The sequence below is a fragment of the Scyliorhinus torazame genome, unplaced genomic scaffold (assembly GCF_047496885.1).
Source record: "Scyliorhinus torazame isolate Kashiwa2021f unplaced genomic scaffold, sScyTor2.1 scaffold_279, whole genome shotgun sequence".
Classification (NCBI taxonomy): Eukaryota; Metazoa; Chordata; class Chondrichthyes; order Carcharhiniformes; family Scyliorhinidae; genus Scyliorhinus; species Scyliorhinus torazame.
This window is the reverse complement of record NW_027308006.1, coordinates 162,200-178,697: the sequence shown is the minus strand read 5'-3', so window position 1 is coordinate 178,697 and position 16,498 is coordinate 162,200. Positions and strand designations below refer to the sequence as shown.

The window sequence follows — 16,498 nt, the reverse complement described above, 5'->3', positions numbered from 1 at the left end:
ACGAATGGTCATTCCCAACATGTCAGAAATTCAGAGGGAACAAATGTTAAACAAAGACAGAAATAAGGACAGGGCATTGTGAATCTGTGGCTGTCTGCTGAATTAACATAACCATAGACAGGACAAGTGTTACCTTTTCAGACAGGAAACACACCGAGGGGGACATTCCTGACAGAAAGTCGGGGGTGGGGACTGCACACAGGTCACTGAAGAGATCTCTAGTCCAAACTGTTTCTAATCATTTCCCAATTCTATTTTAAATTATGATTCAATCCTATTGGGAGGGGAGTGAGTGAGAGAGAGATGTGGCAGATGCAGTATAACATGGATAAATGTGAGGTTATGCACTTGGGTAGAAAAAATAAGAACGTCCCTGTCTAATAATTACATTTAATCCAATTTTTTCCGGCCTGCTCAGTGAACAACACTGGTGTGGGGAAGGCCAAGGTTTAGCTGAAGTCACATTCTGTGTGTGTGGGGCTGAGCAGCAAGGAGATCAGCATCTCTTGTCACCCATTTACATGTCAATAGAGAGCTGTCCTCTGAGACAGACATTCCACACATGGCAGAGACTAGGGGTGGAGTCTGCTCACAGCTCACTGAGGATATATCTGTGTCTGAGGGACTTTAGTTCACAAACCAAAAACCCACGACACTGAAAACATTACCCCTCTGCTTCAGTGTGTGTGTGTGTGTGTGTGTCGCTGGGCGTGTCAATCTCTCTGTTTTGAGCTGTGCATTTTGGGTGTTGGCATGTTGCTGATTGGCTCGAGATTAGAAATGTTGGACTCCTGTTGTGCTGTTTTGTATTTTTTTAAAAATGTCCCTGTTATTGTCTTTATAACCAATTTAATCTCCTTTTTTTCTCCAGAGGCATCTTTATTTGGAAAACTGGAAGGAGGTCGGGAATCCTGTGAGGAGGACGAGGGAGTGTGAATTCTTCCCGAGGGAGCGCTGGCTGAGGCCTGTTCCGCAGGCTTCACCCGGGTTATTACCCTGACTGAGGTTTAATTTTAATATTGGAGGGATCAAAGAGAGTGAGGGAGGGAGACATAAATATGTATAAGAGGTACAGAGAGACAGCAAGAAACACAAGAGAAGGGGATTTTCACAGTAACTTCATTGCAGTATTACTGTAAGCCTAATTGTGATAATAAAAAGATTTTGAGTATTAATTGTCTCTCAATCTTTTTTAACCTCTGGTTGAAAGCTGTGACTTATTTGTATTCGGATGTTGCTGAGGAGTTGTAAAACTGAAAAGGGGACCCTGGGCTCTCGCTGTATTAAATAGTTTCAATCTTTTCCAGTGGTTTAGTTAATTTTCTCCCTCTTTTTCCCAGGAATTTGAATTTTGAAAGACTGTAATGTGAGCAGGAATCTTGGGGCAAAGGCTATTCTCCAGAGGACAAGTGGATGGACTGAGGCCTACTCCACAGGCCGCACTCACGTGAGTTGTCTCTTTATTGCCTCCCCGGCCTTGCACTTAGACACAAACACATTAAACCTTTGGTGGGCGGCAAAGAGTAAAATACAAATCTGGAATATGAAGCTGTCTAATTTTGTTCCAAAATGACAGGGGATATATTAATTCTGAGCATCCCAGGGGTGGGTGGGGGGGGGCATTTCACTGTTTCAGCCAATCTCTGAAATCTGGTAGAGAGAGCGAGAGAAATCTCAGATCAGAAACTCTGAACTCAATTTTGAAAGTGGTCATCATTTGTTGGGCTCTCCCTGTGCACAGGTTGCCTGCAGAATTCACAAAATTAACGATAGTGGGGTCACTTTTAAAATGAATCCATTGACTGTAAAGTAATCTCGATTGCCCGGAATTAAAGTCCCTTAACTTGAAGCGGGTATAATTCTGGAATGAAGCCTGTGTTTTAGGCCAAGACACAAGTTTTTTTTAAAGAAAATACAGCACAGAACAGGCCCTTCGGCCCACGATGTTGTGCCGAACCTTTGTCCTAGATTAATCATAGATTATCATTGAATTTACAGTGCAGAAGGAGGCCATTCGGCCCTTTGAGTCTGCACCGGCTCTTGGAAAGAGCACCCTACCCAAACTCAACACCTCCACCCAACACAAAGGGCGATTTTGGACACTAAGGGCAATTTTTCATGGCCAATCCACCTAACCTGCACATCTTTGGACTGTGGGAGGAAACCGGAGCACCCGGAGGAAACCCACGCAGACAAGGGGAGGATGTGCAGACTCCGCACAGACAGTGATCCAAGCCGGAATCGAACCTGGGACCCTGGAGCTGTGAAGCAATTGTGCTATCCACAATGCTACCGTGCTGCCCTTAAGAACAAATAAATCTACACTATATCATTTAACCGTAATCCATGTAACTATCCAATAGCTGCTTGAAGGTCCCGAATGTTTCCGATTCAACTACTTCCACAGGCAGTGCATTCCATGCCCCCACTACTCTCTGGGTAAAGAATCTACCTCTGACATCCCTCCTATATCTTCCACCTTTCACCTTAAATTTATGTCCCCTTGTAATGGTTTGTTCCACCCGGGGGAAAAGTCTCTGACTGTCTACTCTTATCTATTCCCCTGATCATCTTATAAACCTCTACCAAGTCGCCCCTCATCCTTCTCCGTTCTCATGAGAAAAGGCCTAGCACCCTCAACCTTTCCTCGTAAGACCTACTCTCCATTCCAGGCAACATCCTGGTAAAGTATGAGGGTGAAATTAAATTTGCAGGAGGTCATTTGAATTCAGTTTGCTGTGGTTATGAATGTTGGATTCCTGTGTGTGACCCTGTCTCTCTTTCTTTCTCCTTCCCAACTATTAGAATGAGAGTGAGAAAGAGAGATAGAGTACAGAAAGAGTGTGAGGCTGGGGGGTAATGGAGATTAGAGAGAGGGAGAGGAGAAAGAAAGAGAGGGTGGAGGGAGAGGGAGGTTGTGAAAAAGAGAGGCTTTCTCTCCCTTTCTGTCTTCTTTCCATTCTTGCCTCTCTCTCTCTCTCTGTCTCCCCTGCTTTCTGCCTATCTGTCCATTTCTCTCCAGCTTTTTAGTGTCTCTTTAAACCTTTAATCGAAGAAAACCACCCCACAAACTGCAACGGGGAGTCTCATCACATCTTTCTGGGGATACCCTGATTAGGGAAATAAATAGAAATAAATGCTGGGAGGGTGATGAGGGATAACGAGGGAGACAGAAATATGAATGAGAGGGATAGAGAGACCGAATGAGATAGCGAGAGAGAGAGAAAGAGAAACACAAGGGAAGCGGGAACTATCTCTCAATCATTTTTATCCTGTGGTTTATAACTGAGATTATTGTAGGTGGATGTTGCTGAGAGTGTGTGTAACTGAGAGGGGAAATCTTGGCCTCTTGCTGTGCTACAAGTTTAAACATTTTCCTGCGTTTTAGTTAATTTTCTCCCTCTTTTCCCCAGGAATTTGAACTTTGAAGACTGCAATGCGACCATGAATCTTTGGACAAAGGCTATTCTCCAGAGGACAAGTGGATGGACTGAGGCCTACTCCACAGGCCGCACTCACGTGAGTTGTCTCTTTATTGCTGCCCCGGCCTTGCACTAGTTGTATTCGAAATACCTGGCTTCTACAGGTGTCCACCGCTGCCGTGGGACTGTTACTGGGATCTTGCTGTGCGGAACTGCCTTCATTGCGACTGTAATCGATTCATTGACTGGAGAGGGTTTGGGATGTGATTGTGGAATGTTAAACACTGACACATGTCCCGTGTGGCGGGACTTTATTCAGAATGATAAGACATGAACATTTCGAAGGACATTTCGATCGAGCGCTGACAAGGGCCTGGAATGTAAAAGGCTGTGACTGGAAGGGGGCTTAAATTGCCAATCAGAACAGGGCCTATGTCTTGGTGTCAGTAATGTCACATTTACATGTAAAAGGCCAGGGACCATTTCAATTCACTTTACTGAGTTTCTGAGTGTAGAATGTTCTTGTCTCTCTGCCCTTCCAGATTTCTCTCTGTTGGAGAGAATTGGGCGGTTGCGACACCCAACGTGTGGTAACACTCAAGGCTCTGGGCCTAGTGCTGGGCAGAGGGATTGGAGCAGATTAGAGTATTTACCCGTGTCTCTCCAGGCTTGGTGGGTGGAAGGGCCAGTTCTGTACGGTCTGATTCTGTGGAGATCCGGCTCAGAGAGGGATAGAGAGAGAGAGCAATGAAATGAGAGAGAGGGAGAGAGAGAAATGAAATGAGAGAGAGGGAGGGAGAGAAATGAAATGAGAGAGAAAGAGAGAGATGGAGGCAGAGGTAAGTGTGGAAGTTGAAGGCTAGGGATGTGAAGGGGATCTGGTGGGGTGGGGGAGAGAGACAGAGAGTGTGGGAGGGGTGTCCTGCACCATCGTGGTACTGCCAGTGGGATCTTGCTGTGTAGAATTGCCTTCATTGCTCATGTACACTGACTGGAGGGGTGATTGGATCTGATTGTGCAATTAGGATGGAGATAGGGGAGAGTGCAAAGCCAGAGGGAGCGGAGAGAGAGAGAGACAAGAGTCGTGGCTGGGGGGTAGAGTCAGGGTCCAGCTTCCTCCTCCCCCCCCTCCTTGTGCCCACACAACCCACCCCATATTCCTCGCACGGCGACAGTGTCCACACTGTGGGGGTGGGGAATGTTGGAGGCTGTGTGGGTGAAAGAGAGCCAGTGAGGCGATGGCGTGGGAGGGGGTATCCAGAGACAGCAAAGCAGAGGTGGACATTGGTTGGTGGGTCAAGGGAGGGGGGGGATCAAGACACAGGATCTGACGGTCTCCAGTGTGGGATCTTGCTGTGTGAGGCTGAGGGAAATATTGACGTGGAGCGGTGGGGCTGGAGAATCAATCTCCACTTGGGAGAGGCGAGCTTTGATCAGGAATAGTCAGCGTGGCAGAGGGAGGCCGTGCTGAACAAATGGGACTGAATTATTGGAGGAGGTGACCAGATGAGGGTGGTGCAGTTGATGTAGTTTATCTGGGTTGCAGCCAAGCCTCTGACAAGGCCCCACATGGGAAACTGACAAAGAAGTCAAATGCACATGGGAGATGGGGTAACTTGGAAGCAGAACTGAGTTAGTGATAGGAGGCAGAGGGTGGTGGGAGAAGGCTGTTTGTGTGACTGGAGGCCAGTCATAGAGTGAAAGATGTTTACAGCATGGAAACGGTCCCTTCGGCCCAGCTTGTCCGTGCCGCACAGTTTCTATCACTAAGCTAGTCCCACTTGCCCGCATTTGGCCCATATCCCTCTGTACCCACCCTGCCCACGGATGGGAGGGTTCTTGCCCCCGTAGACCCCGCCCCACATTCCTCGCACAACAACTGCGGCTATTCTCACCTCAAACTCTTTTTTTTTCAAATCCGGCCGATCCCACACTGGAGTGTGTGTGTGTGTGGGGGGGGGGGGATCCTGCTGTGCGAGGATGAGGGACATATTGAAGTGGAGTGAGAGGGGGTAGTTTGTTTGGAGAGAGGTAAATGTTCTCGGGTGTTTGTGGGATCTGATTGTGCACTGCCACTGTACCATTTAATATACAGACTTCCAAGTGTTTGGGAGAGAGGGAGAGGTGACTGATGGAAGGGGAAGTAGAATCATAGAATCATAGAAGTTTACAGCATGGAAACAGGCCCTTCGGCCCAACCAGTCCATGCCGCCCAGTTTTTTACCATTAAGCTAGTCCCAGTTGCCCGCACTAGGCCCATAACCCTCTATACCCATCTTACCCATGTAACCATCTAAATGCTTTTTGAAAGACACAATTGTACCCGCTTCTACTACTACCTCTGGCAGCCCATTCCAGACACTCACTACCCTCTGAGTGAAGAAATTGCCCCTCTGGGCCCTTCTGAATCTCTCCCCTCTCACCTTAAACCTATGCCCTCTAGTTTTAGACTCCCCTACCTTTGGGAAAAGATGTTGACTATCTACCTTATCTATGACCCTCATTATTTTATAGTGTCCGTATTAATACTGAATGAGGAAACAGCAGCAAGCCTGGAGCCAGTGGCTCGGGAGACATTTTTGACAGTAAAATTCTCTCGTGCCACATTGTTGTAATGATGTAAAGATGTTCCAGCTGTGCAGTGATTGAGTAGCAGGTGCTACATCGGTGTTGTAATAGGTTAGCGGGTGCCCCATCAGTGCTGTAATTAATAATTGTGCTCGCTCAGTGTTGTAATTGGGTATCGGGTGCTCCCTCAGTGTTGTAATTGGGTATCGGGTGCTCCCTCACTGTTGTAATTGGGTATCGGGTGCTCTGTCAGTGTTGTAATTGGGTATCGGGTACTCCCTCAGTATTGTAATTGATTTTTGGGTGCTCCCTCAGTGTTGTAATTGGGTATCGGGTGCTCCCTCAGTGTTGTAATTGGGTATCGGGTGCCCCCTCAGTGTTGTAATTGGGTATCGGGTGCTCCCTCAGTGTTGTAATTGGGTATCGGGTGCTCCCTCACTGTTGTAATTGGGTATCGGGTGCTCTGTCAGTGTTGTAATTGGGTATCGGGTACTCCCTCAGTATTGTAATTGATTTTTGGGTGCTCCCTCAGTGTTGTAATTGGGTATCGGGTGCTCCCTCAGTGTTGTAATTGGGTATCGGGTGCCCCCTCAGTGTTGTAATTGGGTATCGGGTGCTCCCTCAGTGTTGTAATTGGGTATCGGGTGCTCCCTCAGTGTTGTAATTGGTTATCGGGTGCTCCCTCAGTGTTCTAATTGGGTATCGGGTGCTCCCTCAGTGTTGTAATTAGTTGTCGGGTGCTCCCTCAGTGTTGTAATTGGGTATCGGGTGCTCCCTCAGTGTTGTAATTGGGTATCGGGTGCTCCCTCAGTGTTGTAATTGGTTATCAGGTGCTCTGTCAGTGTTGTAATTGAGTATCGGGTGTTCCCTTAGTGTTGTAATTGGGTATTGGGTGCTCTCTCTGTGTTGTAATTGGTTATCGGGTGCTCCCTCAGTGTTGTAATTGGGTATCGGGTGCTCCCTCAGTGCTGTAATTGGGTATAGGCTGCTCCCTCAGTGTTGTAATTTGTTTTTGGGTGCTCCCTCAGTGTTGTAATTGGTTATCGGGTGCTCCCTCAGTGTTCTAATTGGGTATCGGGTGCTCCCTCAGTGTTGTAATTGGGTATCGGGTGCCCCCTCAGTGTTGTAATTGGGTATCGGGTGCTCCCTCAGTGTTGTAATTGGGTATCGGGTGCCCCCTCAGTGTTGTAATTGGGTATCGGGTGCTCCCTCAGTGTTGTAATTGGTTATCGGATGCCCCCTCAGTGTTGTAAGTGACTATCGGGTGCCCCCTCAGTGTTGTAATTGGTTATCGCGTGCTCCCTCAATGTTGTAATTGGGTATCGGGTGCTCCCTCAGTGTTGTAATTGGGTATCGGGTGCCCCCTCAGTGTTGTAATTGGGTATTGGGTGCTCCCTCAGTGTTGTAATTGGTTATCGGATGCCCCCTCAGTGTTGTAAGTGACTATCGGGTGCCCCCTCAGTGTTGTAATTGGTTATCGGTTGCCCCCTCAGTGTTGTAATTGGTTATCGGGTGCCCCCTCAGTGTTGTAATTGGTTTTCGGGTGCTCCCTCAGTGTTGTAATTGAATATCGGGTGCTCCCTCAGTGTTGTAATTGGCTATCGGGAGCTCTGTCAGTGTTGTAATTGGGTATCCGGTGCACCCTCAGTGTTGTAATTGGGTATTGGGAGCTCCCTCAGTGTTGTAATTGGTTATCGGGTGCTCTGTCAGTGTTGTAATTGAGTATCGGATGCCCCCTCAGTGTTGTAATTGGTTTTCGGGTGCTCCCTCAGTGTTGTAATTGGCTATCGGGTGCTCCCTCAGTGTTGTAATTGGTTATCGGGTGCTCCCTCAGTGTTGTAATTGGCTATCGGATGCTCCCTCAGTGCTGTAATTGGCTATCGGGTGCTCTGTCAGTGTTGTAATTGGGTATCGGATGCCCCCTCAGTGTTGTAATTGGCTATCGGGTGCTCCCTCAGTGCTGCAATTGGGTATAGGCTGCTCCCTCAGTGTTGTAATTGGGTATTGGGTGCTCCCTCAGTGTTGCAATTGGTTATCAGGTGCTCCCTCACTGTTGTAATTGGGTATTGGGTGCTCCCTCAGTGTTGTAATTTGTTTTTGGGTTCTCGCTCAGTGTTGTAATTGGGTATTGGGTGCTCCCTCAGTGTTGTAATTGGTCATCGGGTGCTCCATCAGTGTTCTAATTGGGTATCGGGTGCTCCCTCAGTGTTGTAATTGGGTATCGGGTGCTCCCTCAGTGTTGTAATTGGGTATCGGGTGCTCCCTCAGTGTTGTAATTGGTTATCAGGTGCTCTGTCAGTGTTGTAATTGAGTATCGGGTGCACCCTCAGTGTTGTAATTGGTTGTCGGGTGCTCCCTCAGTGTTGTAATTGGGTATTGGGTGCTCCCTCAGTGTTGTAATTGGGTATCGAGTGCTCCCTCAGTGTTCTAATTGGGTATCGGGTGCTCCCTCAGTGTTGTAATTGGGTATCGGGTGCTCCCTCAGTGTTGTAATTGGGTATCGGGTGCTCCCTCAGTGTTGTAATTGGTTATCGGGTGCTCCCTCAGTGTTCTAATTGGGTATCGGGTGCTCCCTCAGTGTTGTAATTAGTTGTCGGGTGCTCCCTCAGTGTTGTAATTGGGTATCGGGTGCTCCCTCAGTGTTGTAATTTGGTATCGGGTGCTCCCTCAGTGTTGTAATTGGTTATCAGGTGCTCTGTCAGTGTTGTAATTGAGTATCGGGTGTTCCCTTAGTGTTGTAATTGGGTATTGGGTGCTCTCTCTGTGTTGTAATTGGTTATCGGGTGCTCCCTCAGTGTTGTAATTGGGTATCGGGTGCTCCCTCAGTGCTGTAATTGGGTATAGGCTGCTCCCTCAGTGTTGTAATTTGTTTTTGGGTGCTCCCTCAGTGTTGTAATTGGTTATCGGGTGCTCCCTCAGTGTTCTAATTGGGTATCGGGTGCTCCCTCAGTGTTGTAATTGGGTATCGGGTGCCCCCTCAGTGTTGTAATTGGGTATCGGGTGCTCCCTCAGTGTTGTAATTGGTTATCGGATGCCCCCTCAGTGTTGTAAGTGACTATCGGGTGCCCCCTCAGTGTTGTAATTGGTTATCGGGTGCTCCCTCAATGTTGTAATTGGGTATCGGGTGCTCCCTCAGTGTTGTAATTGGGTATCGGGTGCCCCCTCAGTGTTGTAATTGGGTATCGGGTGCTCCCTCAGTGTTGTAATTGGTTATCGGATGCCCCCTCAGTGTTGTAAGTGACTATCGGGTGCCCCCTCAGTGTTGTAATTGGTTATCGGGTGCCCCCTCAGTGTTGTAATTAGTTATCGGGTGCCCCCTCAGTGTTGTAATTGGTTTTCGGGTGCTCCCTCAGTGTTGTAATTGAATATCGGGTGCTCCCTCAGTGTTGTAATTGGCTATCGGGTGCTCTGTCAGTGTTGTAATTGGGTATCCGGTGCACCCTCAGTGTTGTAATTGGGTATTGGCTGCTCCCTCAGTGTTGTAATTGGTTATCGGGTGCTCTGTCAGTGTTGTAATTGAGTATCGGATGCCCCCTCAGTGTTGTAATTGGTTTTTGGGTGCTCCCTCAGTGTTGTAATTGTCTATCGGGTGCTCCCTCAGTGTTGTAATTGGTTATCGGGTGCTCCCTCAGTGTTGTAATTGGCTATCGGGTGCTCCCTCAGTGCTGTAATTGACTATCGGGTGCTCTGTCAGTGTTGTAATTGGGTATCGGATGCCCCCTCAGTGTTGTAATTGGCTATCGGGTGCTCCCTCAGTGCTGCAATTGGGTATAGGCTTCTCCCTCAGTGTTGTAATTGGGTATTGGGTGCTCCCTCAGTGTTGTAATTGGTTATCAGGTGCTCCCTCACTGTTGTAATTGGGTATTGGGTGCTCCCTCAGTGTTGTAATTTGTTTTTGGGTGCTCCCTCAGTGTTGTAATTGGGTATTGGGTTCTCCCTCAGTGTTGTAATTGGGTATCGGGTGCTCCCTCCGTGTTGTAATTGGGTACTGGGTGCTCCCTCTGTTGTAATTAGTTTTCGGGTGCTCCCTCAGTGTTGTAATTGGGTATCGGGTGCTCCCTCAGTGTTGTAATTGGGTATCGGGTGCTCCCTCAGTGTTGTAATTGGGTATCAGGTGCTCCCTCAGTGTTGTAATTGGGCATCGGGTGCTCGCTCAGTATTGTAATTTGTTTTCGGGTGCTCCCTCAGTGTTGTAATTGGGTATCGGATGCCCCCTCAGTGTTGTAATTGGTTTTCGGATGCTCCCTCAGTCTTGTAATTGGGTATCCGGTGCTCCCTCAGTGTTGGAATTGGGTTGGGTGCTCCCTCAGTGTTGTAATTGTGTATTGGGTGCTCCCTCAGTGTTGTAATAGTTTTTTGTGTGATCCCTCAGAGTTGTAATTGGTTATCGGGTGCTCCCTCAGTGCTGTAATTGGTTGTCGGGTGCTCCCTCAGTGTTGTAATTGGGTACAGGCTGCTCCCTCAGTGTTGTAATTGGTTATCGGGTGCTCTCTCAGTATTATAATTGGGTATTCGGTGCTCCCTCAGTGTTGTAAATGGGTATCGGCTGCTCCCTCAGTGTTGTAATTGGGTATCGGGTGCTCTCTGTGTTTTAATTGGTTTTCGGGTGCTCCCTCAGTGTTGTAATTGGGTATCGGGTGCTCCCTCAGTGTTGGAATTGGGTTGGGTGCTGCCTCAGTGTTGTAATTGTGTATTGGGTGCTCTCTGTGTTTTAATTGGTTTTCGGGTGCTCCCTCAGTGTTGTAATTAGTTATCGGATGCCCCCTCAGTGTTGTAAGTGACTATAGGGTGCTCCCTCAGTATTGTAATTGTGTATTGCGTGCTCCCTCAGTGTTGTAATAATTTTTTGTGTGATCCCTCAGTGTTGTAATTGGTTGTCGGGTGCTCCCTCAGTGCTGTAATTGGTTGTCGGGTGCTCCCTCAGTGTTGTAATTGGGTACAGGCTGCTCCCTCAGTGTTGTAATTGGGTATCAGGTGCTCCCTCAGGGCTGTAATTGTGAAGCAGAGGGGCTGAAAGTGTCTCAGTCCTCAGCAGCGGCAGGGAGGTGAATAGACTCGATAGGTACAGGTGCTTCAGGAGGGACAGAGGTGCAGGGAAGAGAGGAGGGGGAAGTGCTTTGATCAAGGGGAGCCTCACGGGAATAGTCAAGAGATGAAATAACCGAGGAATCATCCAGCGATGTTTTGTGGGTGAACCAAGTATGGGATGGTGACCTCATTGGGATTGTACCCAAATAGTCAACAGGAATTAGCAGATGGAACTTGCAGGAGGAATAGGGTGGTCACACTCGGGGATTTTAATTTTCCTAATATAGTCTCTGTCAAGGTTGTGGAGGGAGGGTGAGGGAAAGAGTGTGCAAGAGTGTAGCGGGAGTCTGAGGGGGAGAGGGTAGGGGCAGTCTGAGGGGGAGAGGGTAGGGGGAGTCTGAGGGGGAGAGGGTAGGGGGAGTCTGAGGGGGAGAGGGTAGGGGGAGTCTGAGGGGGAGAGGGTAGGGGGAGTCTGAGGGGGAAGGGGGAGTCTGAGGGGGAGAGTGTAGGGGGAGTCCGAGGGGAAAGGGGGAGTCTGAGGGGGAGAGGGTAGGGGGAGTCTGAGGGGGAAGGGGGAGAGGGTAGGGGGAGTCTGAGGGGGAAGGGTGAGTCTGAGGCGAGGTGCAATATGGTTAAGGGATACAGAAGGGGTTGGGTGGGAAATGTCTAGTTTACCATGTTGATGGTTATGTTATTATTGCTTTTGTTATTGCTATAAAAATTTTGCAAGTACTTCAATAAAAATATTTTATTAAAAGCAACAAAATTGTGCATCGTCTGGCGTGTTTATAAAATGGGTTATATAACACACATTGGGGCAGTCCCAGAATGTTGCTGTGCCTTTATTATTTCAATAACGCTTTGCTGTAATCAATTTCCAGCTTTCTCTTTCTCCCCGAGGAGAGTTGATTTTGAAGCTTGGACGACGCAAAGAGAATCTTTCCTCGGCGAGGAATCCTCAGACAGGAGTTCTAACCTGAGAGAAACAGAATAAATGTCAATGTGTCTTTGTCCATCATGATTGGGGTTTCATTATTCTGATGGGCCCTCAAGCGGTGGGCTGTGTTTTGTTTTTTTGGGAGGGGGGCAGGAGTCTCAGTGTCTCTGGGGGGAGTGGGAGACCGGTGACATTTTCACACCGAGGGTTGGGTGAGTTATTCCAGTGAACAAGATGGAGAGTGGGAGCAGGAGGGAACGCAGCCTCAGGAAGGGATTAAGGAGGTGGAGAGTGGGAGCAGGAGGGAACGCAGCCTCAGGAGGGGATTAAGGAGGTGTAGAGTGGGAGCAGGAGGGAACGCAGCCTCAGGAAGGGATTAAGGAGGTGTAGAGTGGGAGCAGGAGGGAACGGAGCCTCAGGAGGGGATTAAGGAGGTGGAGAGTGGGAGCAGGAGGGAACGCAGCCTCAGGAAGGGATTAAGGAGGTGGAGAGTGGGAGTAGGAGGGAACGCAGCCTCAGGAGGGGATTAAGGAGGTGGAGAGTGGGAGCGAACGCAGCCTCAGGAAGGGATTAAGGAGGTGGAGAGTGGGAGTAGGAGGGAACGCAGCCTCAGGAGGGGATTAAGGAGGTGGAGAGTGGGAGCAGGAGGGAATGCAGCCTGAGGAGGGGAGTAAGGAGTAGAGTGGGAGCAGGAGGGGTCTGGTGACGAACCCCCCCCCCCCACCTCTGTTTCCATTTTGGCAATAAAATAATTTTTGGGGGTAAAATGTTTTTGGGAGGGGGTGGATAAGTTTGGGAGGGGGGAATTGAGGGGGGGTAATGACATTTGGGGGGAGAATAAAATGGGGGGGGCAAATTTGGGAAAGGAATAAATTGGGGGGATGAAATTATGGGGTGGGCGAATTGTGGGGGGGATAAAACGGGGGGGGGAATAAAATTGAGGGAGCAATAAATTGGGGCGCGAATTGTGGGGGGGGAATACAATTGGGGGAGGAATAAATTGGGGGGAAATTATGGGGGTGGGTGAATTGTGGGGGGAATAAAACTGGGGGGTGAATAAACTGGGGGGTGAATAAACTGGGGGGGGAGATAAATTGGGGGGGAGATAAATTGGGGGGGTGGGGAGATAAATTGGGGGGGTGGGGAGATAAATTGGGGGGGGTGGGGAGATAAATTGGGGGGGGGAGATAAATTGGGGGGGGAGAGATAAATTGGGGGGGGAGATAAATTGGGGGGAGATAAATTGGGGGGGGGAGATACATTGGGGGGAGATACATTGGGGGGAGATACATTGGGGGGGGAGATAAATTGGGGGGGGGAGATAAATTGGGGGGGGGAGAGAAATTGGGGGGGAGATAAATTGGGGGGGGAGATAAATTGGGGGGAGATAAATTGGGGGGGGAGATAAATTGGGGGGAGATAAATTGGGGGGAGATAATTTGGGGGGGGAGATAATTTGGGGGGGGAGATAATTTGGGGGGGGAGATAATTTGCGGGGGGGGAAGATAAATTGGGGGGGAGATAATTTGGGGGGGGAGATAATTTGGGGGGGGGAGATAATTTGGGGGGGGAGATAAATTGGGGGGGAGATAATTTTGGGGGGGAGATAATTTTGGGGGGGAGATAATTTGGGGTGAGAGATAAATTGGGGGGGAGATAAATTGGGGGGGGAGATAAATTGGGGGGGAGATAAATTGGGGGGGGAGATAAATTGGGGGGGAGATAAATTTGGGGGGGAGATAAATTGGGGGGGGAGATAAATTGGGGGGGAGATAAATTGGGGGGGAGATAAATTGGGGGGGTGGGGAGATAAATTGGGGGGGAGAGATAAATTGGGGGGGGAGTGATAAATTGGGGGGGGAGATACATTGGGGGGGAGATAAATTGGGGGGGAGATAAATTGGGGGGGGAGATAAATTGGGGGGGGAGATAAATTGGGGGGGGGGAGATAAATTGGGGGGGAGATAAATTGGGGGGGGGAGATAAATTGGGGGGGGAGATAATTTGGGGGGGGGAGATAATTTTGGGGGGGGAGATAATTTGGGGGGGAGATAAATTGGGGGGGGGATAAATTGGGGGGGGAGATAAATTGGGGGGGAGATAAATTGGGGGGGGAGATAAATTGGGGGGAGATAAATTGGGGGGGAGATAAATTGGGGGGGAGATAAATTGGGGGGGGAGATAAATTGGGGGGGGAGATAAATTGGGGGGGGAGATAAATTTGGGGGGGGAGATAAATTGGGGGGGTAGATAAATTGGGGGGGGAGATAAATTTGGGGGGGGGAGATAATTTGGGGGGGGAGATAAATTTGGGGGGGGAGATAAATTTGGGGGGGGAGATAATTTGGTGGGGGAGATAAATTTGGGGGGGAGATAATTTGGGGGGGGGAGATAAATTTGGGGGGGGAGATAATTTGGGGGGGGAGATAATTTGGGGGGGGAGATATTTGGGGGGGAGATAAATTGGGGGGGGAGATTAATTGGGGGGGGAATAAAATTGGGGCACAAATAAAACGGGGGGGGGGGTAAAACTGTGGGGGGGGAAATAATATCTGGTGGAGGGGGGAGGAAAATAAAATTGGGGGGGGGGGTGGGCAGAACCCAGCAGGGGGGGGGGTCCAGAATGAAACAGAAAGTATGTAGGCAAGATAATAATAATAAAGACACATTCCTCGAGGTTCGATTTCAGGAAATTTATTGACACAAATATACTTGTGGAAAGAGAGTGTTTCAGCTGCAAAGCCAAGGCACTGCACTCTGGGTTATGCAGTCAAAAACCATTATATTTATAGGTTGAAATAAATAACTTTGAAGGGATAAAGCTTGGGAACATACGCAAGAGGAAATATGAATGTTTTGCCCTTGGTTTAAAAACAATTCGAGTGCGCATTTTGGTCTCCTTCGGAAGAACAACTTATTATCATAATAAGGCCAGTATCACATACTAAGCAGTATTTGGTTTACATTACTTGACCTCCTTATTTTCGCTCAAAAGCAGTGTTAAAATATAGTTAAGATTCCCAGCATGCTTCTAAATTGGGAACTCATTAACTTCCCTTCCACAATTCCCTCCTTGCTGATCTTTTGATCAACACCTTTTAGTAAATTATCGTGTCCTCCATAGAGAAGAGTTGTTTATAATGTAAGGGGAATGGACGTATGACAGTTCCCTGCGTGTTATGAGCTGGTAGCAAGGAGGCAAGGCGGCTAGAGCTGTTCTCCCATGTTAGTACAATAAAAATATCTTGTGCAACATTAAAACAGTAACCATACGACAATCAAGATTACAACGGTGATTATAATCCAGAACATAATCCTCTGTCCTGACGATCCTAACCACCCAAAGCCATAGTGTCATCCCTCATTTTCATGTAATCTTGTCCCCTCTCTACAAATGTGATCCACCAGATTATCAATTTTTCTGAGTTATCAGGGATGTATGTGCAACAGTCACTTCCAATCAGGGCACAGGTGCCTCCCTTTTCAGCTAACCAGAAATCAAGAGCCCTTCTATTCAGCAGGGAAACCGTTCTTATAGCAGCCATCTCAGTTCCAACTGGTTAACAGCTTCTGCAGTGTCATTAGCTACCTGCTCAAGGTTGTCTCGTAGTTCGCATGCATTAGTGGCTATTCCTAGTGGTGGTATCATTATTCCCAGCATTTGTGCCCATGTCATAACACTGCGTGTCGTCCTGTGATGGGGATGGTCCTGCAATTGCTGAATGTGATGCACATAAGGGACTACCTATCCCAAATAGCAGGAGCCTTCCCAATTTTCTGCTGTGGCCAGAGATAAAATACGTGCCGTTATATGCGGTCAGGCTTTCTTTACTATCAGTCATCATTAGTCTAATTGATCCCCTTCCCAGAAGCCTCCACTAGTTTGATTTTCAACTCCTGACCAATCAAAGATGAATAGTCCTTTAGCTGTAAGGTGGAACATAGGGGGTTGCCAATTCAAGTTCTGGTCGCACTGACGTCTGCCGACTGGGTAGGCCCCATATGGTTTGTGTTTCTTAAAGCATATGCTTCCTTTTGGGACGCCAGTATAATTGGGAAGGATCAAACAGGGCGTTTGACGTGTTACATTAAACCTAGGCCCCCACCATTCCTCAAACGTATTCATATCGTATCCAACCAATCTCCAATCGAACATACTCTGTGTATCTTCTCCACGTCCTGTACTATTTTGTCTTAGAGCCCATTCTGCTATCTCTTTACTGGCGAATGGGATAGGTCGCACAGGGAAGCCCTCCTCCAAGCATCTGGGAATTTGTGTACAAACCCAACAACTGAATTTATTTACCCTCTCTGCGTATGAGTGGGACATGTATATCAAGGTGTTAGTGTTCAGTTTACCCTCTACATGATGTTGGATTAATATGATAATATAAAAACATCAACGCCATCATTCTCTTCAGGTTCGCGTCTCACTGGTACTCTCAAAGTTCCTTATGATGTAGTTTACACGAGTTGCGTGGATCCCATCTGGCTTTTCTTTTACTTTAACGGCTGTTCGGGTTGTTAGCAGCACTTGGTAGGG

The 16,498-nt window shown here is 48.3% G+C and overlaps 1 long non-coding RNA gene across 3 annotated transcripts; it reads left to right on the top strand.

The window, feature by feature from the left end:
- The first annotated feature begins 222 nt into the window (after positions 1-222).
- On the top strand, positions 223-12,031 carry LOC140406128 (uncharacterized). 3 transcript variants are annotated; one of them, XR_011939049.1, is made up of 5 exons: positions 223-334; positions 872-1,005; positions 1,341-1,447; positions 3,414-3,519; positions 11,900-12,031. It is a non-coding gene; the product is annotated as an uncharacterized lncRNA (long non-coding RNA). The 3 variants fall into 3 exon arrangements; XR_011939051.1 differs by lacking the exon at positions 223-334 and adding an exon at positions 648-680; XR_011939050.1 differs by lacking the exon at positions 223-334 and adding an exon at positions 683-782.
- The last annotated feature ends 4,467 nt before the right edge of the window (positions 12,032-16,498 follow it).